Source organism: Vidua macroura, chromosome 11, assembly GCF_024509145.1.
Source record: "Vidua macroura isolate BioBank_ID:100142 chromosome 11, ASM2450914v1, whole genome shotgun sequence".
NCBI lineage: Eukaryota > Metazoa > Chordata > Aves > Passeriformes > Viduidae > Vidua > Vidua macroura.
This window is the reverse complement of record NC_071581.1, coordinates 17,333,603-17,356,865: the sequence shown is the minus strand read 5'-3', so window position 1 is coordinate 17,356,865 and position 23,263 is coordinate 17,333,603. Positions and strand designations below refer to the sequence as shown.

Genomic DNA, 23,263 nt, shown 5'->3' with positions numbered 1-23,263 from the left:
GGGCAGCTGTTTCACAGCTGGGGATGAAATTGTATTTAGATGAAAACTGGTGTCTGGGCCACATGGGGCATGAGTAGGTATGTGGGAGTTCATTCTTTAAGTGGATTTTGTAGCTGGGGCTTATGTAGTGCAAGAAGTGCTTGTGGTCAGCTCTTAAAGGGACTTAAGCAGCAAAGTGCATTTTAAGCTGCTCAAGCCCAGCATTCAACAGCCCTTGAGGGAGTTCAAGCCTTTTGCCCAAACCCTGCTTCTACCAGAGGAGTATCATTAGCAAACCATCCTAGGTATGGTGTGAGACAATGAAAGTCTCTCTGATTCCATGAAAGAAAAAGTGCTTTCTCTCATCCACTGAAGGGACCCATGACTCTTAATTCTTTGGGGGAAATACTCCCTTTTCTCTCATTTTGTCACAGGCTTTGAGGTCCCTGTGGGGGCTAAGTCCTGCCTGTCCTGTCTCCAAGGTATTTCACACCATCAGCCCACACCATGTCCTGGCCTCCTCCATGGGGCTTCTCTGTAGCTCCAAACCCTCAGAGCAGGACATGTTAAAGCTTAAAGGGAAGGGACAAGTACCCAAAGCTGGTCACAGTGGTGCTTAAATTGCTATCTCAGACCTTCAAGGGCCATGGCTGCAGTTCAGAGCCATGTTGATGGTTTTGTGTCTGTTTGCAGCCCTTTTGACCAACAGGAACCAAGCCCTGCTGTTTCTGGAGCAGCTTTTCTCACCAGAGTATTTTCCAGAGTGGAGGACACACTCTCCTCACAGCAGAGTTCTCAGCATGTCCACACTGCTACACAGTGAACTCCACGAAGGTCAAATATTTAGCCAGCAGAGTTGATCTTTTGAATCCATCAAAATATTTGTTGTGACCTGTATTTGTCAGGCAATTAATTTTGGTTGCAGCCCTCCCCCGGATTTCTCAGTATTGCCCAGTTGGTTGTAGAAAAAATTTCCAGTCTATGAATTTTTTGGGAGGGAAGCACTTTGAATACACTGTATTGTCTGAGTGTTTGTTTGAAAAGCCAGACACTAAAAAACCTCTTGCATTTCAAAGTGGGATTTTACCTCATTTGAGGGGATGGAAATAATTTGACCATTAGTTTTTTAAAAGCACCAAGTCCTGGAAGTATTGTCAGAAACTGGTTTTAACAACCAGCAACCTTCTCACTTATGGTACCAAAAAAAAGCAGATAATTTCATTATTTCCTCACTTGCCCATGTTCTCCATCCTCTCTTAGGAGTTAATAAGGCTCATCTGCACAAAGTAGAAAACTCCCCAGGCAGCTCATTCTGCTCTGCTGCTGCTCACTCAGCTGGTTTTCACACTACAGGTGCCCATTGCCATCAACTTTTTCCCCTGTTACAACTTGTTGAGGGTCCATCCTCACTTATTAAATCACTCCCTCTATATGTTAATACCAAACTGCAAATGGTACTATTTTCTATCATAGTAGATATCATTCCCTCTATATGTTAATACCAAACTATTTGAAAGGCTGGAAAAAAAAAAAAAAAAAAAAAGAAAAAAAAAGAAAAAAAAAAAAAAAAAAAAAAAGGGAAAAAAAACCCCAGCAGCTCATGGTCTGTCCTTCAAGCCTTTGTTAGTTATGGGCAAAAACAAACCCCATCCCAACCTAACCTCTGTGCTCTTGAAAGCCATTCCCGAATTCCCTGAGCTGCCTCTGCTGCCGCAGCGCCGCGTCCTCCGGGAGCTGTCAGCAGCCTCATTCATTGTGGAGCCCAACTAACAGGAACATCCACCTGCTCCAGGGTGACTCCCTCTCCCCACTGCGATGCTTGCTGGGATGTGATCCTTGCCTGTTGTCACGACCTTGTTTTATTGGATGTTCTAATAGAAGCTGAAATGGATATTAGCTGTAATTACTCATTCCACAAGATTCTGTAGGTCACTCTTTGTACCAGAGTTGAGAACCTTCATTGTCTACATTGCTTAAATTACTGAACATTGTGCCATCAGTTCTGAATTAGTGCTCATTAATGAGCCTGTGGTTCAAGAAATTCCCTATTTATTATTCAGAGGCCAAGTATAATTCAGGCAGCTGCAGTGCAACACTACTTGCCTGACTTTTGATCTGTGATGGAAAGGCCTGGGTTTGGTTTTATGTTAGGTCTGGGGGAGTTATTTATGCAGGGGGGAGGCATACAGCAAGCAAAGGGGAATAGATTTTTTTCCCCTCCTAGCCTGAATGTCTCTCTTAGGTACCAGCCTTTTTACAATAAAGCAAACCTGGTTCTTTGGATGTACTAATATCTACTTGGTTACTGAGTGGATAATTCCAAGATCATATTAAATTTCTCTATAATCCTAGAGAAGACTGGCCACTGCATTAACCCCCTTGCATGAAATACTTTTTTTCCTCTGTCTTTCACTCTTTCACCTGCTTCTTCTCTGTTCTTTGTCTCTCCTGAGCACACAAATCTCAAGCATTGACACATCAGTACAGATGGCTACTCTCCACTATTTTAAACTATTTTAAGCTGAAATGATCTTTTTTATGTTTTCTAACACATCCCCAAAAGGTGAAGCAGTGCTGAATTTTTTGTGCAGCCCAGTCAGGTGCCAGCCTAGGAAGCCAGTGCTGACCATGCACTGGCCCATCTGAGATGGTCAGGGCACAGCTGCACTGTCATCCCTGGCCAGACCTCCCCGGGGACATTCTGGTCCCTTTCCTTCTCCCCATCTGCAAACAGGCTGTGAACAACCTGATGGGGACAAGATATTATTTATTTTGGGGCTTGGAGAGGAATCTGGATGAGTAGGATCTTTTTTTTTTTTTTTTTTCTGTGGGGAAGAAGGGAGTGCCTAAAGATATTCTGTGCTTTTGGGGGGTTTGCTAATCAGTGATGGCAGCACCCTGAGGGCAAGGGAGCCAGGAGGGAGCAGGCACCCTCGTGGCACTGCTGCTCAGCTCAGCTCAGCACAGCAGGGCTTTTCCAGCAATCTGCAGTTTATGACGGAGCATTTCTTGTGTCAATAATTAACAAACATATCAATGTGATAACAGCAGGGGTGGAGATAAAGCTGGGTCTAAGACTATAATGGCTTAAAGGAGCACACCCTGCAAGAATGCCAACAGGCTGTGGTGCTTTGTTAGGAGAAAGCAAATCAAGCACTGACTGCCTGGTATTAGCCTGCCTCTGAAGAGAGGCTAAATGTTACATACAGCTTTTTGCCAAAAAAACCCTAATTCTGTGGGGTTTGAAATCAGAGCCATGAAATTCCTACTATATAAACCTCAAGAATATTTAACAAAGTAACCATGATCTCCAGAGCTTCTTCCTGCCCTACTCTGGCAATGGCAGCATTATTTTCATTGGTTTTTGACTCAAAAATGGACCACACTTGTTTCCTTGGCCAAATCACATTTTTGTTTAGGCAACATTTCACACATAATTATCTGTGGGGAATAAGGAACTTTCCGAGGAAAAGTCAAATTAGCAATTTTAGTGCTAGAAAATTCTTGAAGGAATGTAGCTTGGGTAATTGATAGAGACCTAATCTTTACAAGTTATAGCAGTCTTTGAAGAGTCCCCAGCATATTTAACTTTATTCTGTAATTGTATGCTTGGGCTCTGAAGATATCTTAAGACTTGCTATTTATCTGCCTGGTGAGGCGCAACACTTTCTTATTAAAAACATATCTATCATGGTTAATGACTTGATTTTTTTCCTTTAATACAGTACAATGACAGGTGTAAAGAGAAGATGAGCATCAGATGCTTGAGCAATATGCTCACTGTTTCAAGACGCCTTGAACATCAGCATTCCTTCATGGTGCCAGAGGAAAAAAAAAAAAATGCTACACAGATTACACGCTTGTGTTAGATAGAAAATAGTACCATTTGCAGTTTCAGTTAAAAGCATGTTGAAGTGCATATGGAAAATACCATTAGGAGGAACTCCAGAGCGCCTGAGTAAAATGGGTCATTAGGCTTTCGTTTGTTGGAGAGTGTCTCCCATCTGACAGTGCAGAATGGTAGCATTTTTAGCAGCTTATGTTCCCAGTTACATTAAACAGACAAACAGATTGACTATTTTGCATTTCTCATTTGACAACAGCTTGTCTTCATTTGCAGCACACTGGTGGCTGAGCTGAAAGCATGGCGGATGAGTGTATCCAAGGTCCTGGTTTTGAATAACAGCAGATGCCAACGTTTAACTTCAAAATCAATCAATTCTTTTTCCTGCGTGCGGATAAAAGGTCTAGTGAAGTGCCTGAAGGGGGTTTTCTGCTGTTTACAGCTGAAAATATATTAAAAAAAAATTTCATTACAAAACTTTCTGCAAGAGATGCGGACGCTGGTGATTTTATGGAAGTAGGTATGTGAGAAAGTGTTTCTAATTGAGGGGTACCGAAAACATTCTGTGAGGCCTTGTGAAGTTCAATCTTTCAATCTCTTATCTGGAAAAGTGCTCAGCTGCTGTCAGATCTTGGGCCAGAAAACCCTGAGTAGTTTCTGGGTGATCACCCCCTGTTCTGCCTATACTTCCCCACACCACCACCAGTAAATTCTGGAACTCATGTTCTGCAGCCACAGGAGTTTATAAATTAATTATTGTTCAGGTTCCCGGAGTATCTGGCCTGAAACCACTGTGGCACATAAATGCTTCTCCCATTGGGGGTGGTTGGGTGGGGAAGACGATGGTAAAATGCACATGGGGTCAAATTTGTTGAAAACCACCCATCCTGAAAGCAGCTGGGGCAGGTTTGGAGTCTCAGTTTCTCAGGGGAGTTGTGATTTGGCCCTGCAGATGAGCAAAGTGCTGTGATCTTGGGAGCTGCCAAGTGTTGTTTATGTTTCAGCAATGTAGAACCAAAATACAGCAGTAGAGGCTGGCATTTAAAAGCTATCCACAACTGGGGTCCTGGTAGAAATGCAAAGGCAAACTGCATTTTCTTTTGAAAACAAGGCATGGGGCTATTTCCTCCATCTGGCATACACTACACCTGGTGATGGGACTCCCTGAGGAAACTGGAGGATGCTTTCAAGTGGGAGCAACATCCAACCCTTATCAGCAAGATTTAGCACTGTCCAGATGTATGAAAGATTCACAAGACAGTAAAATGTGAGCAGTATAAAGCTGATCCTGGTGCCTGGAGCATTTGGCAGGGGAGATGTAGGTCCAATTACAATGTGAATTTTAAGTCTTTCTTCTTTAAAATCAGATTCTCCTTCAATCAGAGACACATTATTTTCTGCCCAGTAGCACAAAAGACACGCAAATGCAGCACTGGGTCCTCTTACCATCCTGTCAAAGCAAGGGAGCAGCTTCTCTTGCTGCTTTTTAACATTGTTTGAAGACACCACTGTGGGTCCTCACCTTGCAGTGACGGCTGGGGATATGAAGCCTGAACTGAAGAAGTCCAACCCAACCAACTAAAATCAAAAGGCAAAGCAGTCTCCAGCTCCTCTTGAGGGGCTGCTGGCATAGGGCAGGTTTGGATCCCAGGTCTCCCAAGGCACATGAGCCCAGGGGCTTGGCTCCAGTCTCTGATTGCAGGGACTAAAGGTTAGACATGACAATGTGCAGCACTGAGCCTCTTCATCATTTTATTTTTTTTTTTTCTTTTATTTAGCCTAAGGTCAATGATTTTCTGCAGCCTGAGGGTGACAAGGAGAGTCCCCAGGGACCTGATAGTACAGGGACAGGCAAAGCACACCCGTGACACCCCTCAGCACTCCTGCTGGAATGGTCTCCTTCTCCCACAAGAAGTTCAAAGGTTTTGGCAACTGCAAACAGCCACCAGTTCAGAAGCAAGGCAAAATGTATTGGGGGGGACACCTTTACTACTGAAATATTTATATCCTTCTCTTACCCATCCTCCCTGAAGATTTCCTTCTTTAGCACCTCTGATCACATACACTGAGCAAATACTGTTCAGGACCCTGAAATAACACCTGCAGCCAGAAATCCCTTATTAGAATAAATGATAGGTTTTCATCCTGGTTTTCCTAGCCATAGTGAAGAAACAATTTCTTGATTTTCTTTTTTATATAAAGATGCTGATGTAGAGCATTTTAAAATCCTTTGGATATGCTTATTTTGATGTCAGGTCAGTTATGTTAGATTCATATTTGAAGATCTGGCTTGGCACTGCAGGAAATGCAACAAGAAAAACTAATTTTGAACCTGAAATAATTTTAGGAGAACACATCTGGGAAAAGATCTGTTGGTACCTAAAACATACAGACGAGCCCTTCTGCAGAACAGCATAGATTTACCATACATGCACATCTGGCACCTATAACGAGTCAAAAAATCTTGTTTCTGCCTTATGATTTCCTAAAGTGGTTTCCTTTTCTGCAGTTTAGCTCACCACATTTATGAACCAAGGCTCATTTCATTGATCTCAGGGGATGCTGGCATTCTGCACCCACACAAGTTTTTCCATGCAATCTGGGATGATCCCACGACCTGCTGCCTGCATCCCAGACACCCTGGCTTAGGACGAGGCTTCCTTTGGATCCCCCACCCTCACACTCTCTCAGCCCTGGTGCCAAGGGATCTGCCAGCTCAGCTGGACTCAATGTTCCTTGTGGGAACATATCCTTCCAACTCAGGATATTCCATGATTCCATAACTGGCATTGATTTGCTGGAGCTTTCACATGAGAAGGACTTCATTATGGATTCTTGGTGGCCCATAAGAGGCAGTTAGGGTTGCCTAGTCACTAACTAGTCCAAAAGGCTTGGGAATTTTCCAAATGTCGGATTTCTCTAAGATGTTAACCTCTGCACTATCAGAAGAAGGCCCAGCATCAAAAGGGTCCATTATCCCTCTCATGCAGTGGAGTTTTGCTTAATAGACTCTTTTATATGTTCCCTGATATCCAAGTGTCCCTGTCCATTCTGCCAGATTCATTTAAACAAGCCTAACAAGACAACAGTGCACAGCCAGCAAGCTGGACATTCATTCCCACCACACTCCTGTGCACAGAGAGGCATGCACAGGGTTCAGCCTCAAAAGCCTGAAAAGTGAGGCTCTCCCCACTGGAACATGTTTTGTTCCATCTTCTTCAAATATCTGGAGATTCCTGCAGATCCATCTCTTGTTGTGACTGTGTTGAATCCTCCGCGTTTCTGGCTGTTCATAATCTGACACCGGTGTCTGCAGTCTATCGTTATTCAGGGTATGTAGTGATTAGGAGGAAAGAACAAGAGAGTAGAGGAAACCAAGAGCTATCTGAAGCACACAGAAAGAAAAAAAAAGAAGGGGAAAACACTTTCAAGGCCACTGGAGTATGAGAGGTCTCAGCATGTGGTCGAAAGACATAAGCAAGGGAAAAGTTTGACAAAGGCCACTGCTTGGGCTGCTCGTATGATTGTTTCTCAGTAGAAAGAGCATAATATTGATTCCCAAAACACTGTCTGTCCTTTTACTTACTGTGTATTTTGGTAGTTAAAAGTATATAGCTTTTGTGACAAAAGCATTAAGGAATACCTATGGAAAGTACCACAGCTTAAATGTCCATGTATTCTTTCTTCTCACTCTTTAAAAAAAATTGTTGCTCTTGCTAGGACGTGCATTTAGAGCTCTTTGTTGTCTTAATGGAGACTGAAACGTGTAGTTTGGCTTTTGCTTTTTTTATTCATCAGCTGAATAAAAAAACCAAGCAGACAAAGCATTTGTAGTGCAAGAGTGGAGTGCAAATCCCTCCCTGTAAGCTGAACAAAAAAGCTCATTAAGAGGAGGTGGGATTTCCTGGTCACAGCTTTTAACTAAAGGGCAAAGGTCTCCTGTTAAGTACCATACAGTCTAAACAGGGCTGCGTAAAATTATGGGGAGGGGGGGAGACTCAAATATTTGTTCTTAATTCTCAAGTTAGTTTATCCAAAGTGGCAACCAGGGAAGTGTTGGGAATGATTAAATGGCTGCATTGAGGCTACAAATTGCTGCTACTTGCTTTTGTAGCTGGACTTGTTGCAGTTGAGTGATGTCGCCCATCAGTGCATTGTGTGCACAGTAAAACAGTCGAGCAGTGACAGATAGACTGAAACTCAGAGCTACTCCATCACCGCTGAAGGATCCTGCTCACTGGGAATTGAGAATGAGCACAAGCCACGCATGTTGCCCAGGAACAGCTGCTTTCACTCCATCCCAGCTCCTCAGCTGTCCAGGGCAAGCAGCAACTAGTAAATAAGCTTTATCTCTGATCTCACTGGGGAGGAGAGCCAAACAAAACACAAGCAAAATAAATAATTTGGCAAAATGCTTTACTGATAGGCCTAGATGCTCAGCTTGTAAAGTTCCCAGCCAACAGCACTCCACATCAAGTGAGAGGATGATTTGCAAGAAGAGCCCAAGGTAGCAGTGCTGGACTCCAGCTGGGAATGTGCACAAAGTGCCCAGACAATGGCACTGAGACCACAGCTTGGTCCACCCCTCCCATGGCTGCTGGAGCAGGGCAGAACCTGGATTGTGGGGACTGGTTTGCAAATGTTGCCTCTGACATGCAAATCCTCCCACGAAAAAGATGAGGAAAGGTGGTCCCAGTGGTATGGCTGAGGGTGAGAGCAGTGAGGGATTGAGGAAGCGTGAGCGTCCCTTGGGAAACAACAAGATGGTGGCCAAAGGGCTTGGTCCAGTTTGAGTGTTTCTCTTCTGTGCCTGGCTGGGCCCTGAGCACAGACTCTTCAGCACAAGGTCCCTGTCACGTAGGCAGGGCTTCACCAGCAGGAAGATGATGTGCAGCATCTCTCACCCAGCCAGGGAAGAACAGGCAGAAGCAGCTTTTATAACAGGTGCCTTGCCCAAATTTGTTCAGTTCCGCACTTTGCAACCTCGCTCTGCCTGTCCACCCAAGGGCAGGTCCCTCCACCATCACTGCACCAAAGGGAGAGGGAGGAAGATCCCCACCGTCTCCTCCCCACTCGTGTGTCTCTGTTTCCTTCTGCGGTTTCACACCTCTGCTCACCGGAGCGCTGCTCGCTGGGGCCTTGGGTTGCTGTTTTGTTGCTCTGTTGATCGGAAAAGACGACAGACAAACGCAGTGGCCATGTAGATGTGAAGGTTTAGAAGACTCAGTTCTGGTAACAGGTGTATTTTAGGCCGGAAAATAAAAGAAATTTAGTTTGTGCAGGTTGTTCTCACCAGCTGTAGAATCAGCAAATTTTATGTATGGGTTCATCATGAGATTGAAATGACTGAGGCTTAATATATGTTGTGAGTTCTAATTGAAAGCATTAATTAACATTAAAGCCAAATTCTTCCCATCGCATGTTAAACAGAAATCAGGGAGAAACAGGTAGGCAGTGTGGATATCATTTGGCACTCTTTCTGAGAAACTGATCAGCATTTAGAGTCCAATCTTCTGCAAAAACTCATTAATGGGCAATTAATTATTCTTTGCAATTTGTACTTACACTTAACTATGTGCAGAGCAATAGAAGCTGCATTAAACACTGGTAAAAAATCAAAATAAAATGAAACCCCACCAAAGACAGTGGTTGTGCCAAACTTGAATGTAGTGCTCTGTACTGATGTCAGCTCCCTATTTACCAGGATAATGAAATCTATCCCAGGAAGGCCTAGAGGAACCTCAGCATGAAGTTATGAACTGTCCCCTGTAATTGTTTCATTTTGAGGATGAATTTTGGTGCTTCTATTTTTGTTCATGTTCTGGTTTTAGTCATGAGCCAAGATGGTTGATGACAGGCAGGTATGTGCACTAACATCCTTGTGCTCTGAGCAGAACTGCTTTTAATAGGAGTAGCCCAGCATCAGGATATGGAGTATTGGACAAACAAGAAACTGCCAAGTTAGAAAAAGTTCCCATTCTAGAATTAAAAGATTTTTACCTTTTAAAAAATTGGTGTGGTTTTTAATCAAATCTGGTACCTTTTTTTTTTTTTTCCTTCGGCTTCAGGTGGAAAAAAAAAGGCAGAAACCTGAATGTCAAAGAGAAACTCAGAAGGTGAAATAACCTATGTGAACTGAAACCAGAAACAGCTCACACAAACCTGCTGAGAAGCAAAACTGCCTTTGCTTAGGCACAAACCAGCTCATTGTCCTTTTTTTTGTTTTATTTATTTATATCTCAGGAGCTTCAGGAAGCCCAAATCCTTGCAGTTCGTTGGGTGCATGGAAGTCAGGTTACAAAGGAGAGAGGTGACTTGAGAGAAGGATATCCAGGAGAGACAGAGAGGTTGAAATGCACCAGGAAAGTGGAGTAAATTGTGCATTATGCTCTTGTAAACAGGAGGAAGCTGAGAGTGGCTGCATGACCCAAGGGCAAACAGGATGTCTGTTAGGGTTGGGAAACAAACACGGGTCTCTTGTGTCACCCTGCTGAAAGTGACTTTTGAACCCAGGTACTCAAGAGAGGAGGTGTGGATGTTGGAGCAGCAGGCCAGGTAGAGACAAGTGTTGGTACAACCAGCCCACCCGGGAAGTAGCACAGTTTTGATGTGAGCTAATGAGACAACATGGATTATTGAGGAGAAAAGTTTTGGTGGAAAGCCTCCAGGCCTTGGCAGCTAAATGAACCACACTGAAGGGGCAGCACGTGCCTCCTGGCAGTGGGAAGGGGTGCATGAGAGCAAAGCAGCAGCGCAGAGTCTGGGAATGCACAGATGGATGGCGAGAACTCAATGGCCTCCAAACCTTAAACTGAAGCTAAGGACTTCACACTTTGTGTCTTCTTTCTTGAAATAAGAACATGGAAATATCTGGCCATAATTTATGGGCAGTATAAATCTGTTTATGGGCAATAGAACATCCAATAATCACAGAGGTGTAGAATGATAGAAAGGTTTGGGATGGAAGGAACCCTAAAGATCACCTAGTTCCAAGTGCCTGCCATGACCAGGGATGTCATCCACGAGACCAGGTTGCTCCAAGCCCTGTCCAACCTGGCCTTAGACACTTCCAGGGATGGGGCATCCACAGCTTCTCTGGGCAACATGTGCCTGTGCCTCACCACCCTCACAGGGAAGAATTTCACCCTAAAATCTAATCTAAATTTTTCCTCTATTAGTTTATATCATTTTCCCCTTATCCTTTCACTTTCTGCCCATGTAAAAAGTCACTCTTCCTCATTTTTTATAACACCCTTTAGGTAAGGTCTCCCCATGATGAGTTGAAGGGATAGAGGAGCCAAATATCTTATCTGGCCATGCTTGACCATCACCCAAGGAACTGAAGTTCACCAGTTTGGGTTGTTGCCTGATTCTCTCCAAGTGCAAGGGGCAGCAGGGCCTTTCATCTCTGATGTGTAACACAGCAGGAGATGAACATTTGAACACCTTGCAGTGTTGTGAGCTGACATAGCTCAGGGGAAACCTAACCATGCAGTGCCATGATTCTTCTTAATAAATATGAATAATTCTGAAAACTAATTCACTGAATAAAGAAATCCAAGAAGATAGGCTAGATAATTTTTGGACATGAGAGAAAGTTCCTGATGGCTCCCTCAGGTAATAATGAAGGAGCTGAGATGATCAAAGGCTTTGCTGTCTTCTAGAGCCAGAGCCACTTACATCAACCTGCTGGAAAAACACAAAGCAGGTAATCAGAGATTCTTGAAGAAAGAAATAATGTTTACAGCATTCAACTACTGACTTATTTGTAAGAAAAGCAGATTAAAAATTGGAAGAGGGAAAATATTCTCAAAATATTTTAATTATTTATTAATTAATCATTATTTCACTAATGCCTGCCATCTTGACCTATAACTGATTGACCATGCCCAGTGCATGCATGGGAACATTTGAATTTGTATCCATGTTGGTTTTATGGAAGAGGGCAGCAAAAAGCATCTTACAAATAGAAACAACTTTCATCCTAACAAATATTTTTAAGCTGCAAGTAAATTCATCTCCTCAAGGAAACCAAACACTATTTTGCAAGGGACTTCCACATAGAGTGTTTTCCACTACTTATGTATTTTTGTCTTTAAACCAGAGGGATAACTTCAGATATTTAGTTTTCCACTGCTGGCTTCACTGAGAGGTTTGCCATGGATAGACATCTGTGTGTTGGCCACATTCACCCATGCAGCTGCACATGTCCAGCTGTCACCTCCACAATTTCTGAGAGCATTCCCTCCCTGACTGGCTCACATCCCAGATGGGCATTCAGGGAGAGCTTGACCTGGTATTGGTGATCAATGTGGTTTCATGGAAGCTGCCTTTCTGCCTGACATTTTGGGGATGCAGAGTGGGTCTGAGCAGCTGCTGAGGGCTGCATGTCTTCTCCTCCAAAGGCAAAATCTGAGGAGCTACAGAGGCACCTGCCAGCTGCTCCTCCTGGTAATGCTCACCCAAGAAAACCAACACACACCTTTTTATGATGACCTTGCAGGGTAGGTCTTTATGGTGACCCTTGAGGGTCTTCCTCAGCCCTTGCTGAATAATTTTGGCGTGTAGCTGTTACACAGAGGAGTCTGACTCTGTCATCACACTCCACTTTCCTATCAGCGCTTCTTTCAGTACAGAATTCTCTTTCCCATCACCAAAGTACAGCTGCTTCTGTCCTGTTTTGCCTGGTAGCAGTTTAGAAGAAAAAAAATCATGTAGCATCTTAGTGAAACTGCAGTGGCATGGGCTTTTAGCACTCAATTAACCACCATCACAGATTTCCAGGTATACAAGGAAAGGAAAAAACACCTTGAACTTTGATGCCTCGAAGGGACAAGGGGAAAGAAATGTTTATTCTAGGCTTCATTCTCATTCTTTCTTAAAAGTCTTCTCCAGTAAGCTCAAATTGTAGAGCTGATGAAGTGATTTTCTGTGCTGCAAGTATTATGGGTACCAGCTAATTTAGCTATCATGATAAATACCTGCTAGGAGCCTATTTTCTTGAGAGAGCAAAGAAGAAAGGAAACCTTTTCTGAAAATGGGTAGAAATAACTGTATTTTAGTTTGTATGGAAAAATATTTTGAGGGAAAATAACCTCAGATAATGTGGGACAGCATGGACTAAGGTGCTATTTAGGGAAAGGACATGAGATTCAACTTCTAAGACACGGGCAAGGGAGGAGAGTGGCAATACTGTGTCCTTGTAAATCTGTCTGGTTGCTGGCACTTGGCTGCAGTAATTAGTGGAGCTGTTGTAAAAAACAGTATGATCTTACAGAAGAAACTATATTAAGCAGCACCAAGCTGCTTGAGGTGTCCTGGGCTACCTGTGGCCCAGATGGGCTGTACAGAGAGTCAGGGATTTGCCAGACATCAGAGACAACTTCACCCAGCAGTAACTCCGTAGTCCAAGGGGTAGCAGGAGGAGTGACCAGCCCAATGCCCAGCCATCCCACCTGAGCTATGGGGATCTCAAGTGGTTATACTCAGGATGGCAGGGCTGACTGATCTGTTAATTGGATATTGCAAGGCCAAGAGCTGGTCCTTTGTGTGATCTCACATTTCAACACTCCCCATTTACCTCCGAAGGTTTGTTATGGAGAGTTTTGATATGGCTCTGCCTGAAGGGTTCCCTCTTAGAGTTAGGAATGGCAACTGCAGAAAAAACAGGCAGTGCAAACCAGGAGAGAAATCTGATGGGGAATATATTTTAGCCATTTTTTGTCCCTCTCCTACATGTATGAGGACAGCAGGCATTGGCTATAAGCAGGTGGGCAAAACACAGCATGCCTTGACTCCGCATGAAGGTTTTTATTCTTTTATCCTATTTATCCTTTTTTTGGATGCCATTTAGGCAGAAAAGAAGCCCAGTTTGGCCCTTTTCCCCTAGGTAACAGTGTCCCTGGCCCTGAGGATGCTTAGTTCTCCTTACACCAGCCATGTGAAAACCCCAAACCTCTTGCCTGGCCTCTCTCTGACAAAAATGCCAGGCAGCTGGGCACAAGGCTTTGCACAGCTCCCTCCTCAGCTCCCCCTACCACCACAGCAGAACCATTTATAGATCTGAATGAATATTATTATAAATCGCTACTCTGAAAATGGATGCGTAGAAAAAGAAAAGTTAACTCTTCAGCTGAGCTGCTGAATCACAAGTTTTTGCCTCAAGCATATTTTCACAGCCCTGCAAAAACAGAGGCATTAATGGAAAGTCTGACACTGCATTAACTCCTGCTGTACCAGGAGTGGCTGCCGAGTTTAAAATGCTCACTGAATGTTTTCTTCATCTTCATCACAAAGCCTCGTGCTTGGAAAACCACACATGACATTGGCATTGCAGGCTACTCCACTCCTTTTTCCATGACAAATTGCTGTTTTAACTAACAGTGCCCCAGTGCCAGGCCCCATGCTTTTAGCAGCCCAGATGCCCACAAGCCCTTTTTGTGGTTCCCTTGTCTAGCTCAATTTAAACCCAGTGTGACTCTGGGTAAGAGAGGCATTTTGCAATCACCTACCACAAAGTGATAAGAGGCTGCTGCAGCAGATGACTTGTGTGCTTCCCCAAAGAAGATCTTCACATTTAGGAAGGTCGGTTGTGTCATTTCTCTAATTTTCTAACCACAGAAATTTATATTTAGAAAAGAGCAAGGAAACTTCCCTTACCCTAAGCAATATTGCATAATGATGGAGGAGGGGGATTAATGCAAAGGTTTTTCCTTGAGCAGAATTCTGAGAGATTGGGAGCTGGAAAGCCTGAATAATTACTTATTTCAAATATGCAAAGCCAGGCCTTTCTGTGTCTTTCAGATCCATTCAGGTTGGTGTTTGCTACAGTGGGTGCAATCCCTGCAGCATCCATGTCTTAGGATGTATTTCTCTGGTCGAGAGCCATGGCCCCTCCAGGATGCTCCTGCCCTGGCCCTTGGCATTTACCAGCACAGCCTCCTTCCTGCCCAAGCCCCTTCCAGTCCTGCCAACCACTCCTTCCCTTGCTATCCTCCCCAGCTCCTGCCCCTTGACAGGTTTTAAAGAGATTCAGGCATTGCTCTTATTACAGTTGCACTACTGGGCTCATGAGCCTGAAGTGTTTAGACACAAATGCCAAAAATAATAACAAACAGTCCTCAGTGCCCTGGGGCTGCAGGCACAGCTCAGGGATGAGGTTCCAAACCTCATTCTCCTGAGTGGGGAGAAGCTGAAGAGGGGGAATCCTCCTGTGCAGGGGGTGGGTGGCAGGTGAGGTGCAGTGTGGTGAGGACTTTGCACCAGCACTCTCCTCCCATGGGCTCGTGGCTGTGAGACATAAAAGAGCCTCGTGGCTGCTTTTGGAGCAGCGAGGTTGGTGTGAGATCACCTGGGGCTCTGCTGGGGATGGGCACTGCCTTGGGAGGAACTGTGGCTCTGCTGGGGTGCTGGGGAGCTCGCAGCATTGTCATTTCAAATACAGAAGCTCTCAGCCTTCTTCAACACAGCAAGGTAGTGTTGTCCCCTTATCAATGTTTTCTGTCAGCTCCTTCCTCAGGGGTCTTGCTCTCCTCATGGAGTGTCCATCAGCTTGGGTGTGGAGAATATACTGGGTGGTAGCTACCTACCAGCTGGGTGTTGAGCTATGTCATTGACCTCATCAATCTGTCCCCCTGGGCCTGTGATGCTTTGGGAAATGCAGCTGAAGCTCTCTGAAAGCCCTGATTTCAGCACACACACAGAACCAATGAGGTTCCCTCCTGTCTCTCTTGATGGTGTTTCCTCTAGCAAAAGGAAAGTTCTTACCATGATGCTCATGCAAATCTGAGAAGCTCTTGTTTGGTGAAAGGCTGTGGCAATTAACAGCCACAAATACTCAGACATGGTTGTACTGGACTTGTGATGGCTGGGGATTTAGAGGAAATATATGGTGATTAGTCCTGGCTGGGAATTGAACCATCTTTGTGTCGAGAAAATTAAAATGGTTTGGAAGTTATCTATTTTGTCTGGCCTGGCTCAGGGTATGAAGCAATCGTTGGAGCAAAACAGACACAGATAGTTCATCAAACCTTTAGGAAAGGATGTTACCACTGCCTTGCACAACAGCCCCCCAAAAAAGTTGATTTGGGAATGACTAATTGCAGCAGTGGGAGTGTGATACATGAAAGCAGAGCCTTGGATTGGGAGCATTGTTCCAATCCTTTCTGATGGAAGTTTGAATTTTAACAGTAATATTGGCAATTCATTTTCAAACAAGATTCTGGAAAAATACTGTGAAACTTTTCTATTTGGAAGCGTAACTTTCTGACAGTAACTCAGCAGTGGTTTGTCCCTGTGCACAGCAAATGGATCAAAAGTTCAATTTCTGCATAGTCTATTACTTGCATACTCAATAAAATAGGATGCACGAATGGCTTAGCCTTTTTTTTTTCCTTTTTTTCCCCACTAAATGCAATTTTTCCCCTCAAAGATTACTGAAAATTACTTTTGCAAGTCAGTATGAAGGCTTATCAGTCCAGTGGTGTTCAGATCCCATATTAACTGCCTCACATTACTGTGAACAAGAACTGCTGTAGAAACCAATGGACTAAGAATGTGAAGTACATAGTGCTGATGTATGTCCCTGCAGTAACCCTTTCCCAGCTTAGGTACTTGATAGACTCTTCTTCCACAAACAATTATGTCTTATTTTAAAAAATGCTGTATTGTAGAACTTAAACTTTCCTGATGCTTTGGGGCCATATCAGTCACAGATTTTGTGACTGATGAGCACAGAGAGCAAACACTCCCCACTAAGGAAACATGTAGAAAGATTGCTTTCACAGCATGCTCAGGGCATATTAAAAAAATTATGTTTCAGCACAAAAGGAAAAGAATTTAGCCTGTGCCTGTCAGGCTGCTTTAAATATTTTATTTTGCCTGTCTTCAGAATCAGTGCATCCCAGAAGAAGCCATCCCTTGGGGCTCAGCCCTTCAAGGGTATGGCACTCTTCAATCCCATTGATTTTAGTGGATCTTGAAGGCACTTTAACACTTCATAGGCTCAGTCCCATCTTTTGGAAAGGTTACCCTGTGCAAGCTCACCTATTACAGCTGCCAGGAGATCTAATACCCTTTGGTTTAGCTGACAAAGGGAAGGTAGGCAAGCTCACAATAAAAACAAGAAGGTTTTTAATAAAGAAGCCACTCTCCCATGGGTTAAGTTACCAAAGGATGGGCTCTCCCATCCTATAAAGAATGTACAATCACTCTACCTTATTTTCAAAAAAAAAAAAAAAAAAAAAAAACCAAAAAATGCTACAGGTTGTGAAAACTTTGTGGATTGCATGCAGGAACTGCAAAGCCAAAGTCTTCTGTCTGGAGGATATATGTATGATAGAGGTTGTGAACTGATAAAAACCCAAATACAGATGTTTCCAAATAACATCAGTGTTGAAAACCGGGAGGGGTTAAATGCCTCAGCTTTGTTTTCTTGCAGGACTGAAAATTGTCTTTCTTGCGTGGGTCAGTCAGTGTTTGCATCATCACCAGGCACAGGTTCTGCATTTCATGCAGGGCACACGTAGCCACTCAATATTTTTTTTCATCCTTATCCCTGAACACGTAGGCACAGACTTGACATAGAAAGGCTTCAGATGCTCCATCCATGATGTGTTTCCTTTTCTGCTCTGCCCTCTCCCCATCACACATGGGCTCCACAGTCACTTCTGAACACATTTCATGTTCTGCAAGAGGAGGAAGCCTGTAGAGATGAGGAAATGAGGCACAGAGCAGTGAAGGTCAAAAGTTTCCATTTACTTTTGGTGCCCAGCTTGAGACATCTCCGTCGTTTCTCAGAGCTTAGGTGCCCTTTGCAGGTGGCAAAGGGCAGGGTGTCCCTGGTGAACTCCTGCCTCGTGTCCCCAGGGCCAGGGAGCTGGCTTGGCTGGTTCCACCCTCCACAGGGGCATTGTCTCTTGAGAATGACCATGCAGAGCAGGAAAACAGCTACAAAATGCCACAGCACCACCAAAATACCCCTGTTGTGTCCATCTGGCGTAGTGTGCACAGTTCCTTAAACCATACAGAGCCAACCTTTACATGTCAGTCAATTCCCAGGGACCTCTGAGTTGGTGGTCTCAGCCAGCTGCTTCTGGCTTGCCACTTGCAGGGAGGGCATGGGGGTTTTGCCAGTGTGGCAAATGACAGATTGCTGGTGTGTCATCATGAAGGACACTCTCACCAGAAGGCAGAAGGCAGAACAAATGTCAGTCACTTGGAAATAGCCAGGGATGGTGCAGTGGAAACACCAGGCAGAGGGCTTGGTTCTCCAGGAGCTCTCCTTTTCACAGAATCATAGAATAGTTTGAGTTAGAAGGGACCTTAAAGATCATCTCATTCCAACCCCTCAACCATAGGCTACTTTCATATATACACCTTTCACTAGACCAAGTTACTCAGAGCTTCATCCAGCTTGGCTTTGAACACTTCCAGGGATGTGACAGCCACAGCTTCCCTGGACAACCTGTGCCAGGGTCTCCCCACCCTCACAGTAAATAACTTTTTCTTAATATCTAATCTAAAACTGCTCTCTTTCACTTTCAGTCCATTCCCTCTCGTCCTTCCCCTGCCTCTAAACTTAGAGGAAAACCAAGAGCTGCCAGACCTTCCACTGGATTTACAGAGTTATTAGGAGAGGAACTGAAAGCAAAACAAAACAAAACCCCCAAACTCATTTCGTTTATTCCTGATGGATATGTTGGGTTCCTGTTAAAAAAAAAAAAAAAAAGAAAAAAAAAAAAAGAGAGGAAGAAATAATTTTAACCTGTGCCCTGGCACAGGCAGTCATGAAAGTCAAAAGTATGTAGAAGTTCAAAAATTAATGGATGAAATGAATTCAGGATGTTAGATGCAGTGATGCCAATCCTTTTGAGGAAAAGCACTGTTCCTTGTCCCTCCTCCTTCCACATCCTCCCAGGGACTTGCACATGGCCAGTCAGAAAACCAGAGCCAGACTGGATGAACTCCTGCAGTTCCCCTGGTCTTAAATTTGCCTGCCCAAATATCAGTTGGATAATGCTAGTTGCAGCCTGGACAAAAATGTAAATAAGCCACGTGGAACAAGAGACTGTGTATGCAAATAAACCAGTCTGCAGAAGGTCCAAAAGCAAAGACACGCTACTGACTGACAATATTTTGCCTAAAATAAGAAGTAGGTCCGTCGATAGGCACTAGGAACATATCATATATATTGCCTTCCCTCCATCCTGCAGAGCTTTTTAGGTGAGCAAGTGCTTGTCTCGCTCAGGCAATTTACATAAGCGGAAGTGTGACAAACGGGGACAGTCCCTACCTTGAAGTAACAGGCCACAGAAGGGAAGTTTAGCAAAAACAGGAGTCATTAATAGTCATTCCATCTCGCTCAGTGAAGCTTAATTAAAGCACTGATATGTTTTTGACTGACCTTATTTTCATACCTGATAATCAGTAAGCTCATTATCATTTTTTAAGCTTGGTTTGGAATCTAGTTAATTAGCACTCTGTGGGTCAGTGTCTAAGTTTAAAAAAGACATAGAGGAAAACTCCACGATCTGCAAAATTTGGATGCTCCCTGCAAAGGCGAGTGGTCATCAGGTAACACCATCAGCACCAGGCTGCCCTGGCACTGATCTGAGGTGTTCTGAGGTGCTGGGTCAGCACCACCCATGCAGTGGGGACAGGACAGAGAGGAGTTTCCAACTTTGACAATCAGAGCCTCAAAAATTACTCAAACATCAGCTTTCTACAGCTGAAGCCTTTGAAGCTCTGATCTGTACCAAGCAGATCTGGAGAAGAGCAGGGCAGAGATTTCATACCTTCCCACTGCTCTTGCAGGTGTGTGTGGGAAATGAATGACAGGACAAGAAGAGCAGCAGTGGCATTTCCAGGAGGGAAACATGACCTTCTCTGTGTTCAATGAGAGGCTCAACTGCTTGTAGGACAGGCTTCAGCCCAGGTTGAATAAACTTTTCTCCTGTACCCAGCATCCTCCCACCAGCTGGCCCACCTTGACTTCTCCTGCTCTGAGCTTCCTCAAGGTCTCAGCCAGCAAAGCACTCAGTGGGAGAGGTCCAGGAAGGTCATGCTGCAATTACCACAAGCTCCTACACACAGGAGACAGCTATGGGCTGGGGAGTGCAAAATCAGAGCTGTTAACTGGGATTTCCAACTAGAAAACTGTCAGGAGGAGATCTGGATAAGCGGTACCAGGCAAGAGTTGCAGTCCTTTCTCTTAGAGGAGGGCAAAGAGCCCCAACCACATTGGCCAGCAAGTGAGGAATGACAGTCTGGGCCACATGTGGTCCTCCTCTTGTGGTCATATCTGTGCTCAACATCCCCATGCAAAGCAAACTGCTTCCATCTTCAGCGCTCAGGAATCAAAACGGTTTAAATGCTGAGAAAACAAATAATTACAATACTTAGCACCTGCCTTGCACTTTGCACATTGACAGTGCTGCACAGCCATCAGCTAATGAACTGAATGAGGTGTTCAATTACACAATGATTGTTAACGCTCTGTTAAAATCTACAAAACCGAGCACCAAATGGTGGAGCTGCAATTTCAGCTGCCGGCTTGTAGGCACTTCCTTCATAATCACGGATGGTGCTTAACAATACTTAAAACAATCTAGTTCTCCTCTTCCATCAGCTTTTCCTGATGTTTGTGTGCAATGGCCTCGTCTTAAATGAGCCTCTCCCTTTCTGGGAGCTTGTTAATCTTGTGTTGTAAGACTGTGCAGTGTATGTGAGGTATGCTAGGCAGGCTGTTGATATTCTTGGATGAAGACTCTGTTGCAAGGCTTTGCCAAACCCATAATACACCCAGGAAAACAAAACAAAACAAAACAAAACAAAACAAAGCAAAACAAAAAAAAAAAAAAAAAAAAAAAAAAAAAAAACAAAACAAAAAAAAAAAAACCAAAAAACCACCAAACAAACAAACAAACAAAAAAAAGGGGGGGTATTAAGTAGTACAAAAGAAGAAAAAAAAAAAACAGTCTGCAAAGTAACTAAATCATTCAACAAACTGCTTATATCTACCATAATGGAAACCAATGACCAAGTCTTGATTTTTTTTTAAATTTAGAATTTGGCCAAACCTTCAGCACCTCCTTTATCCATGCAGACATGCAGACACATAGGTGTAACAGCCACATGATCAGCTGAAAAACTAATGGCTGAAGCACGTGATAAATTGCATTTATTCTCCACCTTTAGCTGTTTCACCCATAGGTTGGCCCTCTCCTTTGCCCCTGCACGCAGTGATCCATTGCTGTGGGGCTACGTCTCCTTCCTGCTTCTCCCTGCAAGAGCTGTTTTGTGCCTTTCAACAGCCAGCCTAAAATCTTCTCCTTCCTTTTCACCCCGGCAAGACGAGAGGAGCCCTCCATCCCCAAAGGCAGAAAATTCCCATTGCTGACGAGTCCTGCCCCACTGATTCCCTCTGCGTTGCAACTGTTCCCAGAATCAAGCTTTTTTTCCTTACCTACCCAGGTCAGGCATGGCTGTCCCCACCAGGAGGGCTTTAGTGGCCACATGGGCTCCAGGAGTTTCCTCAGCAGGAGCTCCCACAGCTGCCCAAATCCTGCCCATGTTGTCCTGGAAGGGAGGAGCAGCACATCCACATAATGGATGAATATGATGCACTTTCTCCAGATTTTGCTGTTTAAAGAAACTCACACTTTTGTCTCTACAAGCATCATTTTACCCTGAATTTTATAACCATAGATTATAAAACATACAGAAGTGTAACTTGCTGCTATTTCCTTTCCCTCACCCGGTTTGCACTGAGTTGACAACATTTCCCCCTTTCTTTTGCTCTGGTTGCAGAGCACCCTGAGTGCAAGGTCCTGGGGGGAAGCATAATCTGCTCTATTTATGTGAAGAGGCTTTTTGATGCCTTGGGTGAATGAGAGCTCACAAGAGGAGGATTGGTGCCTCCAGCCATCGCAGTGGCAGCGTGGGGACTGTCACCTGTCTCCTTTAAACCACCTTTATAAACCACCTTTATTCAGACCATTGCGTTGCACCCTGCATGTGTCTGGTCTTTCTTTCTGGACATGGTGTGGATTTGTTAGATGGTACTTCAGCAGATTTTACAGTTGTGGAAAGTAGTGGGATCTGCCAGGTTGGAGAAAGAGAAGATTCTAAACTTCTAAACTTGAGCTGCCAAATTTGAGGGCAGGTATAACAAAGTGCAAGTACCCCCTACCTCTCAGAGAGGCATTAGCAATGTTTATGTATTCCCATTTTTGCAGACTCTGAAGACACACAGAGCTGCAGTTGGACAGAGATATCTGCATGCATCAGAGCCCTGCAAGACCTCAAAATATTGCTGCTGTAGTGAAGTATTTCTGGCATTTGAAGTAAGAGACTGGGACAAAAAACTCCAGGGATCTAATCCTGGTCATGCTAGTGAATTATGGTGTGACTGAGCAGAGTTTACCTTGCCTTTCTGTGGGCATTCAGCTTGTGTGACTGCAAAGTGAGAGCCACAGGATCCAGGTGAGCTGGCAGGGATGAGGACTTCATCACCAGATTTGATTTATAAATATACCTCTGGAAAATCATTCATTAATTAGTTGAAATTGCATTAATATCATAATGGAAGTGATTTTTTTCTTTTCCTTTGGGCTGAGAGAATAAACAACTCTCTTACAAGACTCTTTTATAGAACAAAGCTATGGAAGCAGCAAAGACAGTACTTTTAATGAAATGTGTACATTTACTTGTAAAAATGCTCTACGGATGCATATGCTGGGTTATAAACAAAGAGCTGCAAAACTGTGTGATCAGCAAGTATACAACTAGCTCCTAATTAGGTGTATCTCATTTAGGAAAACCCACTTGGCTGCCTGGGTTTTGTTTTGCAGCGGGGACAGGACAGGAGAGCAGAAGAAGGTGGTGGCTGTGCTGGAGGAGCAGCGAGAGCAGAGACAAAGCAAGTTTGGAGAAAATTTCTCTCATCCTCTACCCCAGACATGCAGGCTAGACCCATTAGCATCTCTTCAATAGACTGGTTTTTTTTTTTAACTTTTTCCTTCTCCATCTCAGAGTTTTTCACTGTCTGCTAGAGAGAAACCCCCTTGGTGGAGGGGTGGGTGATCAGGGACCCTGCACTGGGCTCCTGAATTCAAACACTGTGGGGCCAAGGTCCAGCCCTCTTCCAGGTCCAGGCACCAACGCATTTTTGATATAATTGGAGCAGTTTTAAGGAAAGCAGCCCTGCTCTTGGCACTCCTGACAAAATAGAGCGCAGCCAACCACATGTAAAGTAGCCCTTGAAAAAAGAAAAGTGGTCTTCATAAATGAAATTTTCTTGGCTATGATCATTAAAATAAATGGAAGCAAAGAGATTAATAATGAAGTAACCCAAGCAAATCAGACAACATAGCCTGTCTCCTATCCATTTCCATCTGAAGCTCATTTTGGCTCATGCGTCTGAGTCTGAGTGAGTTTTCC

The 23,263-nt window shown here is 44.1% G+C and overlaps 1 protein-coding gene across 5 annotated transcripts in view; it reads left to right on the top strand.

Moving 5' to 3' along the window:
• MAF (MAF bZIP transcription factor) overlaps positions 1–23,263 on the top strand; it is a 185,197-nt gene that overhangs the window by 149,296 nt on the left and 12,638 nt on the right. For 3 of the 5 annotated variants that reach the window (XR_008438770.1, XR_008438769.1, XR_008438768.1), the window contains exons 2-3: positions 4,100–4,343; positions 5,602–5,908. The exons of 1 other annotated variant lie outside the window; for it this stretch is intronic. The gene's annotated coding sequence lies outside the window, so the exon portion shown is untranslated. Of the gene's footprint in view, positions 1–4,099; positions 4,344–5,601; positions 5,909–23,263 lie in introns of those variants that run through there. One more of the 5 variants, XM_053986995.1, reaches the window with a different exon arrangement.